Source organism: Entelurus aequoreus, linkage group LG28 (genome assembly GCF_033978785.1).
Source record: "Entelurus aequoreus isolate RoL-2023_Sb linkage group LG28, RoL_Eaeq_v1.1, whole genome shotgun sequence".
Classification (NCBI taxonomy): domain Eukaryota; kingdom Metazoa; phylum Chordata; class Actinopteri; order Syngnathiformes; family Syngnathidae; genus Entelurus; species Entelurus aequoreus.
Window position 1 is genome coordinate 16570856 of NC_084758.1, and position 14592 is coordinate 16585447.

A 14592-nucleotide genomic window follows, 5' to 3' on the forward strand; every position below is an offset into this window, starting at 1 on the left:
ACAAACACTGTTGAAGTTGAAACTTGTTGTGGTTTACCTTTAAAATAAAAAAAGTGTGAACTCAGACGGAGTTTTTCTTCCTGTCCAAGTGTGCGACAACTTCATACACGATTGCTGCAACGACTGCACACAGGAAGAATACCAAAAAATGTTCAGTACTTTTTATTTGCAGTTTGCAGTAAGAAGTGTTGCATTATAATCAGCATAAACTTGCAGGTTAATTAGTGGCGTTAGAAATGAACATGGTGGATATTTATTTTGGCAGTCAGCACAAAAGTACAACGCTTTTCAGTAGTTTTTATAGGCTTACTACTTGCATCTTTTACCACATTACATTTGCTGTTACTTGCTTCAGGTTACTTTATAAATCATGAGAATGTGAATTTTTTTTTTAAAAAGTTGTGCAAAAAAAAAAGAAAAAAGAAAGACATCAATTGTACATAAATATTCACAGCCTTTGCCATGAAGCTCGAAAGTGACCTCAGGTGCATCCTGTTTTAACTGATCATCCTTGAGATGTTCCTGCAGCTTAATTGGAGCCCACCTGTGATAAATTCAGTTTGTTGGACATGATTTGTAAATGCACACACCTGTCTATATATAAGGTCTCATGTTTGTCAATACATGGCAGTGCACAAACCAAGCATGAAGTCGCATGAATTGTTTGTAGACCTCCGAGACAGGATTGTCTCGAGGCACACATCTGGAGAAGTGTACAAAAAATATATATTTTCTGCATTGAAGGTCCCAATGAGCACAATGGCCTCCACCATTCGTAAATGGAAGAAGTTTGGAACCACCAGGACTCTATTCTTAGAGCTGGCTTAACTGAGCGATCAAAAAAGAAGGGCTTTAGTCAGGGAGGTGACCAAGAACCCCATGGTCACTTCTATCAGACCTACAGAATTCCTCTGTGGAGAGATGAGAACCTTCCAGAAGGACAACCATCTCTGCAGCAAACCACCAATAAGGCCTGTATGGTCAAGTGGCCAAACGGAAGCCATTTCTTTTCAGAACGTTTGCCAAAATGCACCTGAAAGACTCTCAGACCATCAGAAACTAAATTCTCTGGTCTAATGAGACAAAGATTGAACTCTTTGCCGTGAATATCAGGCATCATGTTTGGGGGAAACCAGGCGCCATTCATCACCAGGCATGTACCATCCCTACAGTCAAGCATGGTGGTGGCAGAATCATGATATGGGGATGTTTTTCAGCGGCAGAAACTGGGACACTAATCAAGATAGAGGGAAAGATGAATATAAAGAGACATCTTGGATAAAAATGTGCCTCAGAGCGCTCTTGAAATCAGATTGAAACGACGGTTCATCGTTCAGCAGGACAACGACGCTTAGCACTTTGCCAAAATATCAAAAGAATGGCTTCAGAACAACTCTGTAAATGTCCTTCAGCGGCCCAGCCTGAACACAGACCTGAATCTGATTTTAACATCAATGGAGGGATCTGAAAATGGCTGCACATCATCTACCAACTAAACATTCAGTACAGACACAAAGACGTACTACCATTTTACCATATTTTCTGTGTTTAATAAAAAAAATAAAAGCTTAATTAGATCAATTACAGTAATACATTTCATACCATGTCTTTGCAGTGGAACTTCTGACGGCTAACAACTAAAAGGTCTGACAATTTTAATAATTTTTGGTCCGTCTTCAACTTAGGATTTTCATAGACAAACTTGATTTGTTAGATTTTTCCCATAGTCAGTGATTAGTTGAATCTATGATATTGTGTTTTTTTAAGGGAGACATAAACAAATTGCGATTTATGTATTGATACTGACTAGTCACTAGGTATCAGTAACGTCACAAGAATGTAGATCTAGGTGTTAGGGTGATTCTTCCGAAGTAAATAATACAAATATATATACAAGGAATACAGTCTTTCATTAAGCAAACAAAAGTGAGGTCTTAAAAAGGCTAAACCACTTCAAAAATAACAAATCAATAAGGCAGAGATTGAACGGTGTGAATGGTGCAGCGTTGAGAAGACATCTAACTTAACTAAATGAAGGACGTATAAGTTGTGAAAAAAGTTCCCTTACACAACCCTGTGGAAGGATCTCTACCTTAGCCAGGGGAGAGTTACACCTCTGGGGGAGGAAGCACTTAAATACCTGTTTTGTGTTAAAATGCATTTATGGGAAAAATTCTAATCACTTATTCAGTTCAAAATGACAACTGCACCTAATTCAAACATACGTATATACTTTTTTTGCAAAACCTATCCCAATGGAAGGGTCAGCCTCTAAAAAGAGTTTTGATATAAATATTTTTTGTTAATGTCAATGAAAATGAAATACATTAACTCATGTTTTAGCAAAATCCAGTACAGATGCTTCTTAACTTATTAGTTTATTGATGTGCTCAAATCTGCAAAGACAAAACAGTTGCTTGCATAGTTATTACAAGTAAAATGGTTGATGGTCCGTATTTAAATAGCTTTTTACTAAATCTGGAATGATACCAAACGCGGTTTACATTATGCATTTTAAAGGGCTTTATGAATAAAGTTGGTATGGTATGGTATCACATTCACCGTTCCCACCCGAGTACACAAAAAGAACCACTGTGAGAAGATGAAACAAAGAGACCGGAAAGTTTGGTTGGACATATTTCCACTGAGGTAGAGGCGGCACTGATGAGCCAATGAGATAGCAGCAAAATAGTTCCCTCCCATTTGGTATGATGTGGTTCCTGTCAATAATCTTAAGATGCTGTCTAGATGGTCTGATGTTCACTTGGTCAAACGAGAGGAGAAAATGTGGATCGTGCTTCATCTGCTGCTCCTGCTCCAAAGTGGAGGTAAGTCCATGCTCAGTTCCAATGGAGACATGTTCATACTGTACATGACTCTTATTAATATGTCTTCTTTTTCTCTTCTGCATGTACAGGTGCTTACAACTTTTCCACTCAGACTGTTGGACCTGGACAAAGTGTCTCTCTGACATGTTCCTACGAGGATTATGGAAATATAAATTACTTATTTTGGATCCGATTGGTTTCTGCAAACTTTCCTGAAGTTTTAGCTAAAACGGCACCTTATAGTTCCGGCTCTGTTGAATATGGAACATCAAATACTGGACGTCGCATCACAGCCAAAAAGGAACAAGGAGAATTTGTCCTGCAAATTAGTCAAGTAGAGAAAAGTGATACGGCGATCTACTACTGTTTAAAAGCAAAACTAGGTCAACTCCTGTTTTTAAATGGAACATTCCTTCAGGTCACAGGTAAATATGACAACAAATAATTAGAAGACAATTTGAATAATACATTCTCCATACTTTGTGACATACCTTCTGTTTATAGATAATGATTTTAACTTGACCAATAATGCAGTCTTCAAATGTCCAAATGAACAAATAATATTTTATTGTGATGAACATGTTTTTACATGCACTACAAGAAATGTAACCTCTGCATTAACACATCATCAGTATATTTTAACTTCAAGATTTCAACAGAAGTGAATGTCGATCTGTGGAATCAAAGTCACAGAGTGCTGAAAGTCTTCAATTTGTCTTGCACTCTTCCCAGAACCAGAACCCTCCGTGTCTGTTGTCTCTGAAGTCCAACCAGGACCGCCTGTGAAGTTGCAGTGCTCAGTCCTCTCCCACTCTGGGAATGACATCTGTCAAGATGGACACAAAGTGTCCTGGTTCAGAACTGGACCAGAAAGTGTCCATCCCAGCTATGTTTACGCTCATAAGGAATGCAAGAAGATCAAAAATAACTCCACACAGAAATGTGTCCACACTTTCTCAAAGAACGTCAACTCCTCTGATGCTGGAACTTACTTGTGTGCTGTGGTCACATGTGGGAGGATTTTCATGGGAAATCCAATAAAAGTCATCATTGAAGGTAAGAATTTATTCATCTGTATCGAAAAATTCATCATTAGTGTTTGTTACTAAAAATATCGACTGTTTTTTAATCACAACCATTCAGATTCAAGCAGCTCTGATTCATCCAAGTATGTTATCTTTGTCTTGAGTGCTGCTTTGGCCTTAAGTTTCATCATGTCAGCCTTCCTCATCAACAAGATCAGGACAAAAAACAGTTTTTGCTGCAAAGGTAAGAAAAATAAATCATCATCAGGTTGTTCTTTTATGCTTTTTCTTAAATTTTTCAGCTGGTCCACAAACACTCGATGAAACGTTCATTCACGTCCAGCAGGTAAAAGGAAGATTGTAAAAAAGTTCTGTGCATATTTGCTTGGTTTTCAGCTTCTTCTCATGTCTCACATGACTTGTTTCCTCAGAGAGACGAGGACTCTTTGGTTTATTCCATGCCGACCATTGTCTCCAGGAAAACTGGCAGAGCGAGGCAGACAAATACGAGGGCAGCAGAGGAATTCAGCACGTACACTGACGTGCGTCTTCAAAACTAAATCCTCACGACATAAAATTAAAATGTGTTCTAATACACATTCTGTTACTTTTACACATTGTTCGTCAATCTTTTTAGAAAACTCTGGGTATGCGCAGGGTCTTAAAGGCCCTCTTTACACTGCACACTAAATCTGATTTTTTTTGCCCTCAAGTAACTCACATTGGATTTTAAACGCTCCAAAGTGCTTCAAATCTGATATTTTGACATCAGATTCAGGCCACATCAGTCCAAATCCCATTGGAATCTGATCTTTTCAAATGTGACTTCAGTCCAAACGGCAATGCGACCTGAATGCGACCCATATGTGACTTTTTCGTCAGCATTGGGTGAGCAGCCTGCCAACGGATATGGATACGTCATCACAACATCCGGTTTCGGTGAGCCAAGTCTTTATTCATTCGCCAAATTTTTGATACATCACTAGTCAATAGTGCGCAAATAATAGGCTATATGTAATATATGTATATATATTTAAACTCCGAAGAAATAGCGATTGTTAAACGACCGGAATTGACGCTGTGGCGTATTTTCTTACACTTTACGTACATTGCGGAAGTTGTTTACATAAGTGAGTTGAAAAATAAAGCTAACGTAGATCCACGCTGATGTCTGAGTTGCCTCTACTCAACAGTCTTAAAAACATTAGAACCCTCCCAAATATATTACATAATTCCTTCATCCATTATTTTACTTTCATTTATTTACACGTAAAAAAAACCCCACTCGTTTTTAAGGTGTGGCGACTTCGTCCTGTCTTTTGTCACAACTTTTGACCTCCTGCTTATTGGGTACTTTTTACACCGTGATTCAATGTCACCCTGCCTGAATCCTGCCTTGCTCGCTGCCCAGCCTTCCCCTATCAGCAAAGTCTCTAAATACATTCTTGTCGTTTTCCTACACTGAGGTTTCTGCATTTTGGAGTTTGGTTCCCCATCCCAGTGCCCTGCCCTGACGCTCGCAGGATTTTATTTTACCCAAAATGTCAGGACCTCGCCCACTCCCTCACTCCATAGATACTCACCTCCAGTCTATTAACTACACTGAGCTGTCTGCTCGTCTGCTCATCTGCTCATTGCCAATCAGACTCTGCTATTCCACACTCTACACTCACCTGTGACTCATTACCAAACATCTGTATATATACCCTCTTCTTTGAAAGACTTTAGCCTGACCACACGGTCCTGTCCGTTTGTAGCATTTAGCTTTAGTCTTTGTTTGTTGCTGAACTATTTTTGCCTTTGACTACGTTGTTGCCTACTCCCTTGTACCTTTCCTTGAACTACAATAAAACCTTTGAAACCTGCGCCTGCATCCAAGAATGTCATTACACAACAGCATTCAAAGTTTGACTTTTTTGGGCCTAATGTGTTATGACTCAAGCACCTGCCGCCACACTGAGTGTGTCCTGCGTTCCAGTGCCAGAACGTAGATACTTGTACCTGTACAGTAAGCCTTACACGTCTCTAGCCTTCCTCGCCTATGTGCTTCCTCGCTCTCTGTGTTTCCCCTCGTCTGTGCTCATCGTGTCTTGTCCTGTGTCGTCATCCTGCAGCTCTGCGTCATTCCCTGGTTTCGAGTTGTGTGTCTCGTCTCCCCGGATTCCCTCTGGACTTCCTACTGCCTCCCCGGATCTCGACCTCTCGCCTGCCCCCTGGACAACTACGCCTCGCTCCATCCCCTGACCACTGGAAGGGGATGGAGGCAGGCTCAGAGATCCGGTAACACTCAACATTTATTCGCTTCAGATAGTCACACCACACGGATTTGGATTAATTACACACATCATTCTTTTGTATTAAGAATGATGTGTGCCGTCTCCTTCTCCACTGTACCGTTACATAATGTGTCTTTGTGAAACTGATGTTCATAAAGATGCGCCAATGTTACCTTGTCATGTGACACGTCATGAGTTAGTTAACTGATTTTGCATTGATTTTGGAGCAAAACCTATTCCAAAGGGACGCCCTTTTGGCTGAAAGGCCTTTTAAAGGAGTGTTAAAATAATGGGTGGATGTTTACTGGTTTTCAAATTTAAATGATTTCATTTTGTTACCAAAGAAAATGAAATCATCTCATTTTTTTATTTTTTTTTTAGCAAAATCTAGCATAAATATCACATAGATGTTTGGTTTATTGCAGGCCTGGGCAATTATTTTGACTCGGGGGCCACATTTAGAGAAAAAAATGTGTCTGGGGGCCGGTATATCTATTTTTAGGAAAACTAATACAAAACGTCACAATAAAATCTGATTGAATGCTAAAAATGTTATGACAGACCGCCTTAAAAACGGAATAAAATGTAATTTTTTCTATGAACGATAAAACCCTGAATATTGGGAACATGTGAACGTCATGCAAAAGCGCAGATTCCAAACAATGAAATATGTTGTATAGTTCAAGACTCATAGTAATTTGAAAACATCACTGCACATCATAATGGCAGCTAACCTTTCCATCTTAAAGATCTAAAAAAAATTGAAAATCTTAACGGGCCGCATGTGGCCCCCTGGCCTTAATTTGCCCAAGTCTGGTTTATTGACACACAGAAATCTGCAAAGACAAATAAGGTTTTTCTTTGCCACGGAAAGACTGCATGGTTAACAAACCTGCACTACCACGAGCTAATGCAACAAAATGTTGTTATCTGTACTGTGAAGTTTGAATTTGAATGACAATGAAGGAAGTCTAAGTGTAAACGTAGTGAACCAAAAAAAACACTTTGAAAATATAGCACAAACAGACTGGAAAGTTTTGGCTGACACACTTCCACTGAGGTAGAGGTGACACAGATGGCGGCCAATGAGGTCGCTGTGAAATAACTCCCTCCCATTTGGTATGATGTGATTCTTGTCAATAATCTTAAGATGCTGTCTAGATGGTCTGATGTTCACTTGGTCAAACGAGAGGAGAAAATGTGGATCGTGCTTCATCTGCTGCTCCTGCTCCAAAGTGGAGGTAAGTCCATGCTCAGTTCCAATGGAGACATGTTCATACTGTACATGACTCTTATTAATATGTCTTCTTTTTCTCTTCAGCATGTACAGGTGCTTACACCTTTTCCACACAGACTGTTGGACTTGGACACAATGCCTCTTTAACATGTGTCCTGGAGAAAAATTCAGAGTACGAATATTTATTTTGGCTCCGACTTGTTTCCGGAAACTTTCCTGAAGCTTTAGTCGCACTGTCATATATAGAGTTCGGTCCTGATAAACATGGAACATTAAAGACTGGACCTCGCATCACAGCCAAAAAAGAACAAGAAACTTTTGATCTACAAATGAATCAAGTGGAGAAAAGTGATACGGGTATCTACTATTGTTTAAGAATACATTTAGGTAACTGGATGTTTTTGAATGGGCTATTTCTTCAAGTTACAGGTAAATATAACAGAGACAATACAACAATTGTTCATACTTTAAGTGTTACATACCGTCTGATAACGATGGTAACTTGACAGGTCACAGAGTGCTGAAAGACTTCAATTTGTCTTGCACTCTTCCCAGAACCAGAACCCTTCGTGTCTGTTTTCTCTGAAGTCCAACCTGGACCACCTGTGAAGTTGCAGTGCTCAGTCCTCTCCCACTCTGGGAATGAAACCTGTCAGGATGGACCCAAAGTGTCCTGGTTCAGAACTGGACCAGACAGTGTCCATCCCAGCTTTGTTTTCACTCATGACGAATGCAAGAAGATCAAGGATAACTACACGCAGAAATGCTTCCACACTTTCTCAAAGACCCTCAGCTCCTCCGATGCTGGAATTTACATGTGTGCCCTGGTCACATGTGGGAGGATTTTCATGGGAAATCCAGTAGAAGTCATCATTAAAGGTAAATGGTCATCAGTATGGACAAATTCAAAGTGTTGGATCCTATAAAAATTTACTTCGGCATTTCACAACCAGGACCCCCAAGAGATCTGTTTTGGAGTGTTGCTTCGGCCTTAAGTTTCATCATGTTAGCCTTCCTCATCCACAAGATCAGGACAAAGAAATGTTGTTGCTGCAAAGGTAACTGAAAATGCACATTATCTGACGGAACTATTAAGCTTCGTCTCCAATTTTCAGCTGGTCCACAAATACTCGATGAAACGTCCAGTTGCGTCCAGCAGGTAAGAAGGAAATGTTGTGCACTTTGCTTCGTTTTTCTTTTTAATGTCACACATGACTTGTCTACCGTAGAGAGACGAGGACTCTTTGGTTTACACCGTGCCGACCATCGTCACCAGGAAAACTGCCAAGGCGAGGCAGACAAAAGAAAAAGCAGCAGAGGAAATGACCACCTACGCTGACGTGTGTTTTCGATACTGACATCCTCATGTCACAAAATCCAAATGTTTCAATACTGCAAAGAGGCTCAGGAAATTAGTTTGTATTGATCTGGGTTCACAGCGACTATAAGCTAAATGAAAAGGTACCGTATTTTTCAGACTACAAGGCGCACTTGGAATCCTTTTATTTTCTCAAAACTCGACAGTGCGCTTTATGTGCGGAATAATTTTGGTTGTGCTTACCGACCTCGAAGCTATTTTATTTGGTACATGGTGAAATGATAAGTATGACCAGTAGATGGCAGTCACACAAAAGACATGTAGACTGCAATGTGACTCAAGTAAACACAAACATTTTATATGTTCCATTGAAAATAGACAACATTACACACGGTTCTCCAAATATCCATCAAAATCCCGGACGAGCCCCCAATTTATGTTACGTTCCCAGATGGCTCTGAGTCTAGGGATTGTAGGAGAACGCAACATAAAGCCGCTCCAACATACAAATATTATTATGGGGTGTGTATAATGTTATACATATTATCTGGTGTTTTGTTTGACAATATTATGCAAAAGCAATTTTTCTTACCTTCCGGTACCTGCTGATGTGTATTTGGGATCTGCATGAATTCTGAAAAATTGCGCGCTTCCGCCTTTGTAGTCCGTGCCGACAACGTAGTCAATAAGCTTCTTCTTTTTCTCTATCTTCTTGTCATGGGACATTTGTCCTCCGCTGTTGCCATTTCTAATATAAAGTAGTGTAAAGTTCTTACATATATCTGTCAGTAAACAGTAAAGCCATGAAAGCACTAAAACATACCGGTGTAGTGACTTTACATTATTCACTCAAGGAACTTTAGCTATTAGAGAGTTCCAGTCGGACGTTTTTCCGGCTTTGTTATTGCACTCGTGAGCCACGGATGAGAAGATGCTGCTTCGTTGTTGATTGAAGTAAAGACTGAATGTCATTAAAACAGTTACCTCCATCTTTTGACACTTTTTCCACTCCCGTCCTTGCACGCTACACCGCTACAACAAAGATGACGGGGAGAAGACGCTGTCGAAGGTGAGCCACGTAAATAAGACCGCCCACAAAACGGTGCATCCTAAAGTGACTGCCAGAAAGCGACTTGAAGATGGATTATAAAACATAATCTAGGCAACATTTTGACCAAAGAACCACCATTACATGTTATGTAGACCACAAGGAAGTGTTTTACATTTAGAAAAAAAATAAATATATATGACTCCTTTAGTGCGCCCTATATATGAAAATAGACCCGACCCGCTCTTCGGCAGTGCGCCCTATGGTCCGGAAAATACGGTACTTGGCCTTTACGTTAAAAAAATATTTTTGTCATGTGACCTAAGGCAGTACAGTAAAGAACATATGCATTAAGTAAGTACTTGATTGCATAACATATTACGTGACATAACTCAAATATTCCAAACAAGAACGCCGTCTTCAGGTAGAAAATGTAGGCTATTTTCATATTTTATATTGGTGTGCGTAGAGTTCACATTTTAGCTCAAGTGGTACGCTCGTTGTGGTGCACACCAGGGTTCAGATAACTGCACTGAACCAGGTTTGTTTGGTCAAGTGCGATTATATGTACCAGGATCACAAACACACCAAAAGTGCTTTTAACCCAACCAAACGTGACATGTTTGAACGTACCTTTAACTACCATTGGCACTCATTGAAATACTTGGAAATACACATTTTGAAAGTGTAGATTTTTACCCCTCCTCCCACTTTTTACAATGATGTTTTATAATATTTGGTGGAACATCAAACCTGGCGCAGGAAATGTAACGTGTGGAAAGGAGTGAGTCTGTTAAGATTGTATATATCTGCGCTCTTACTCTGTGTGTTTATTGTAGAGGTTGGATGTTGTAGCGCATGTTCTCCACTTGGGGCGCTCTGGTGCTGTGTAGTGTTTAACACCGCAGCAATTGTGTGTTCAACAGAAGAAGAAGAAAATAAAGTATCCTCGGAGAGAGGACGTTGATGATCGAACTCGAATAAAGTGTCGTTCATGTGCACGCATAAATAAACTCCATTAAGCTCAAACACCTTAACAGGTTATGGGCACAGGAACCCCAGTGATTCCAGCCACCTCAAGCAAACAAGGCAAGGTACCGTTGAGTCGACGCACGGACAGAGAAGCCAAGAAAGTTTGCAGGTGTGGACTTGAGCTAACAGAGGAGAACTGCTTGACCAAGGATAAAGGTAATGCAAACGTGAAGTATTACACGGAGCATAAAGTAGCGTGTACCCTCGAAGAAGAAGTAACCGCGAAGTATTACACGGAGCATAAAAGGGACTTTAGCCAAAGTAGCGCATACTCTCGAAGAAGAAGTAACCGCGGTAAAGTTTGAGCTAATTAGCATAGCACAGTGCTAAAGTGCGGAGATTAAAGATGGCGGTTCGTACTACTGGAGCAGTATCCCCGCAGCTGTACTTTGATGGATCCGAAAGCAAGTATGACCTTTGGGAAGCAAGGTTTTTGGGACACTTACATATTTTAAAGTTGAGAGGCACTGTTCTAAATGAACCAGTAGGAGAAGAGCAAGCACCAGCGGACAGAATAAAGAATCCAGACTGCTATGCAGAGCTCATAAGGTTGATCGATGATAAAAGCTTGTCTTTAATAAGACATGATGCTACATACGATGGCAGGAAAGCACTGAAAATACTGAGGGACCACTACTCAGGAAAAAGCAAGCCACGAATAATCAACCTGTACACGTCCTTGACAAAACTACGGAAAGCAGACAGAGAGTCAACTACGGACTACGTTATCAGAGCAGAAAACCTGATTACAGCACTTCGTGATGCCGGTGAGACTCTCAGTGATAGTCTGATCATAGCCATGATTCTTGGAGGCCTACCTGACTCTTACAAGCCATTGGCTGTACATGTAACACAAAACGAAGACAATGTGACATTTGCAGATTTCAAAAGAAGATTACGTATTTACGAAGAGTCAGAGAAAATTAGTACTGCTGAGCCAACAGACAATGTGATGAAAACGTTCACAAGACAGGATAGAAATATCCAGAAGAAGTACACCAGCAGCACTCAAAGTAGAAAAGAAGATGGAGATCTGACATGTTTCAAATGTGGATTAAAAGGACACAGAGCAAGAAATTGTGTCCGAAAAGTGTGGTGCAACTTTTGTAAGAGCAACACACACCAAGAAACCATATGCAAAAAGAAAGATAAACGAGACAACGTCAGAAAGGTTACTGATGAACAATCCGGTGATTACCTCTTCAAAGCAGCACAAGAAGAAATTGAGTCAGCACCCAAAATAAAGATGAAAGGCATTATGGTGGATGCAGGAGCGACATCCCACATTGTAAATGATGTAAATAACTTTACAAGCTTAGACAACACTTTTCAAGCAGAGACTCATTCAGTGGAACTAGCTGATGGGACAAGATGCAGTGGAATGGCCCAAGGAAGAGGAACAGCGACGATACATCTAGTGGACAGCGATGGACGACAGCACAGGGCACAACTACGAAATGCTTTGTACATGCCGTCATATCCCCACAACATCTTTTCAGTGGCGAGAGCAGCCGACGGAGGAGCAACCATAACTTTCAAGAAAGGAAAGAGCCACATGATCACTAAAGATGGTAACAGATTTAAAATAAACGAACATTAGAAGTTATATTATCTACCAACTGTTGATGCAAATGAAGATCAGTGTAAAGTTTGTCATGACGTACAAACATGGCACGAGATTCTAGGGCACTGCAACTATGACGATGTAATCACACTCCAAACTGTGGTCAAAGGTATGGTAATTAAGGGAAATGTTGTTAAGCCAGATCAGATGTGTGAAATATGTACAAAAGGCAAGTTTACCCAAACGAGAAATAGGGAGCTAGATGCTAAAGCAAATAAACCCCTGGAGTTAATCCAGACAGACCTAGCAGGCCCAATGAAAACTGAGAGCATAGAAGGACACAAATACGCACAATGTTTCACAGATGACTATTCAGGTGCTGTATTAGTATATTTCCTTAAGTCAAAAAGTGATGCAGTTGCTGCAACAGAAAATTTCTTAGCAGATGTAGCACCCTATGGAGATGTGAAGTGTATACGTTCAGACAACGGCACTGAGTTTACAAACAGAGTTCCAAATGTTACTAACAAAGAACAAAATAAGACATGAGACGTCAGCGCCTTATTCGCCACACCAAAATGGCACAGCAGAGAGGGGATGGCGAACACTGTTTGACATGGCTAGATGCTTACTGATAGAAAGCAAACTACCAAACTATTTGTGGAACTATGCCATTCAAACAGCAGCTCATGTTAGAAACAGGTGTTACAATAGACGGACAAAGAAAACAGCATATGAGTTACTTACAGGAAAAGTACCAAATGTGTCACAAATGCAAAAGTTTGGGTCTACATGTTTTGGTTACAAACAAGGAAAAGGAAAAGTAGACTCCAAAAGTGAGCAGGGCATTTTCATAGGCTATGATAAATACAGCCCAGCCTTCCTTGTATATTATCCAGAAATGGAAAAGGTCCAAAAGATCAGATTGGTGAGATTCGCAACCAAAACAAGTGTAGAAAGAGAGACACAAACTTTAGAGCCATACGCAGGACATGACATTGGAAACAGAGACAATGCAGTCTGTGACAGTGACCAGAAGGATGAGGACATAGTTCAACCTGAAAACAAAACTGAGGATTTAAATGAGCAGGAAGATGTGGAACAGTCAGCGGCAAATGCCGAAACAGAAATAAGAAAGAATCCATTCAGGATAAAACAAAAGCCAGTTTATCTACAAGATTTTGAGACTGGTGATTCATTGGACAGGTTACAAACATGTGTTGATTTCTGTTATCGAGCAGTTTGTGACATTCCAGAAACTTATCAGGAAGCCGTGTTATCATCCAAGTCAATGCACTGGAAAAACGCCATGGATGAGGAGATGAACTCACTTGTGGAAAATGACACATTCCAGTTGACTGACTTACCACCAGGTAAGCGAGCTTTAAAAGCGAAGTGGGTTTATGCACTCAAAACTGACACAGATGGATCTGATAAATATAAGGCGAGATTTGTTGCTAAAGGATGCGACCAGAAAGCAGGAACTGATTACGAAGAGACGTTTTCACCGACAGCTGACATGTTAAGTGTAAGGATTCTCATGCAGAAGGCGGCACAGGAGGACCTAATCTTACATCAGATGGACGTGAAGACCGCGTATCTGCACGCACCCATCGACTGTGAAATCTATTTAGAACAACCACAAGGATACGAGAAAAACTCTAACACTGGTGAAAAACTGGTATGTAAACTGAACAAATCATTGTATGGACTCAAACAGTCGGGCAGAAACTGGAATACAGTGTTAAACACCCATTTATGTGAAAATGACTTTGTGCAAAATGAAGCAGATCATTGTGTGTATACAAGAGAAAAATATGGTCAAAAGGTAATACTTATTATTTGGGTAGATGACCTTATTTTAGCTGCTTCAAGTGAAAAATCAATGCAGGATGTAAACAGAATGTTAACCCAGAGATTCAAAATGAAGGATTTGGGAATCCTAAAACATTTCTTAGGAATAGACTTTGAACAAACAAATGGACTAGTCAAAATGTCACAAGAGAGATATATGAAAAAGGTTTTACAAAGGTTTGATATGGAAAATTGTAAACCAAGAGAAACTCCTTGTGAACCAAAACTTGGTTATGCAGAAAATGCTGAAAAGTTGAAACAACCAAGACAGTACAGAGAAGCAGTGGGAAGTTTAATTTACTTATCCACATGCACTCGACCTGACATAAGCTTTGTTGTGAGTAAACTATCTCAACACTTTAATGAACCTACTATGGAACATTGGAATACAGTGAAACATGTATTCAGAT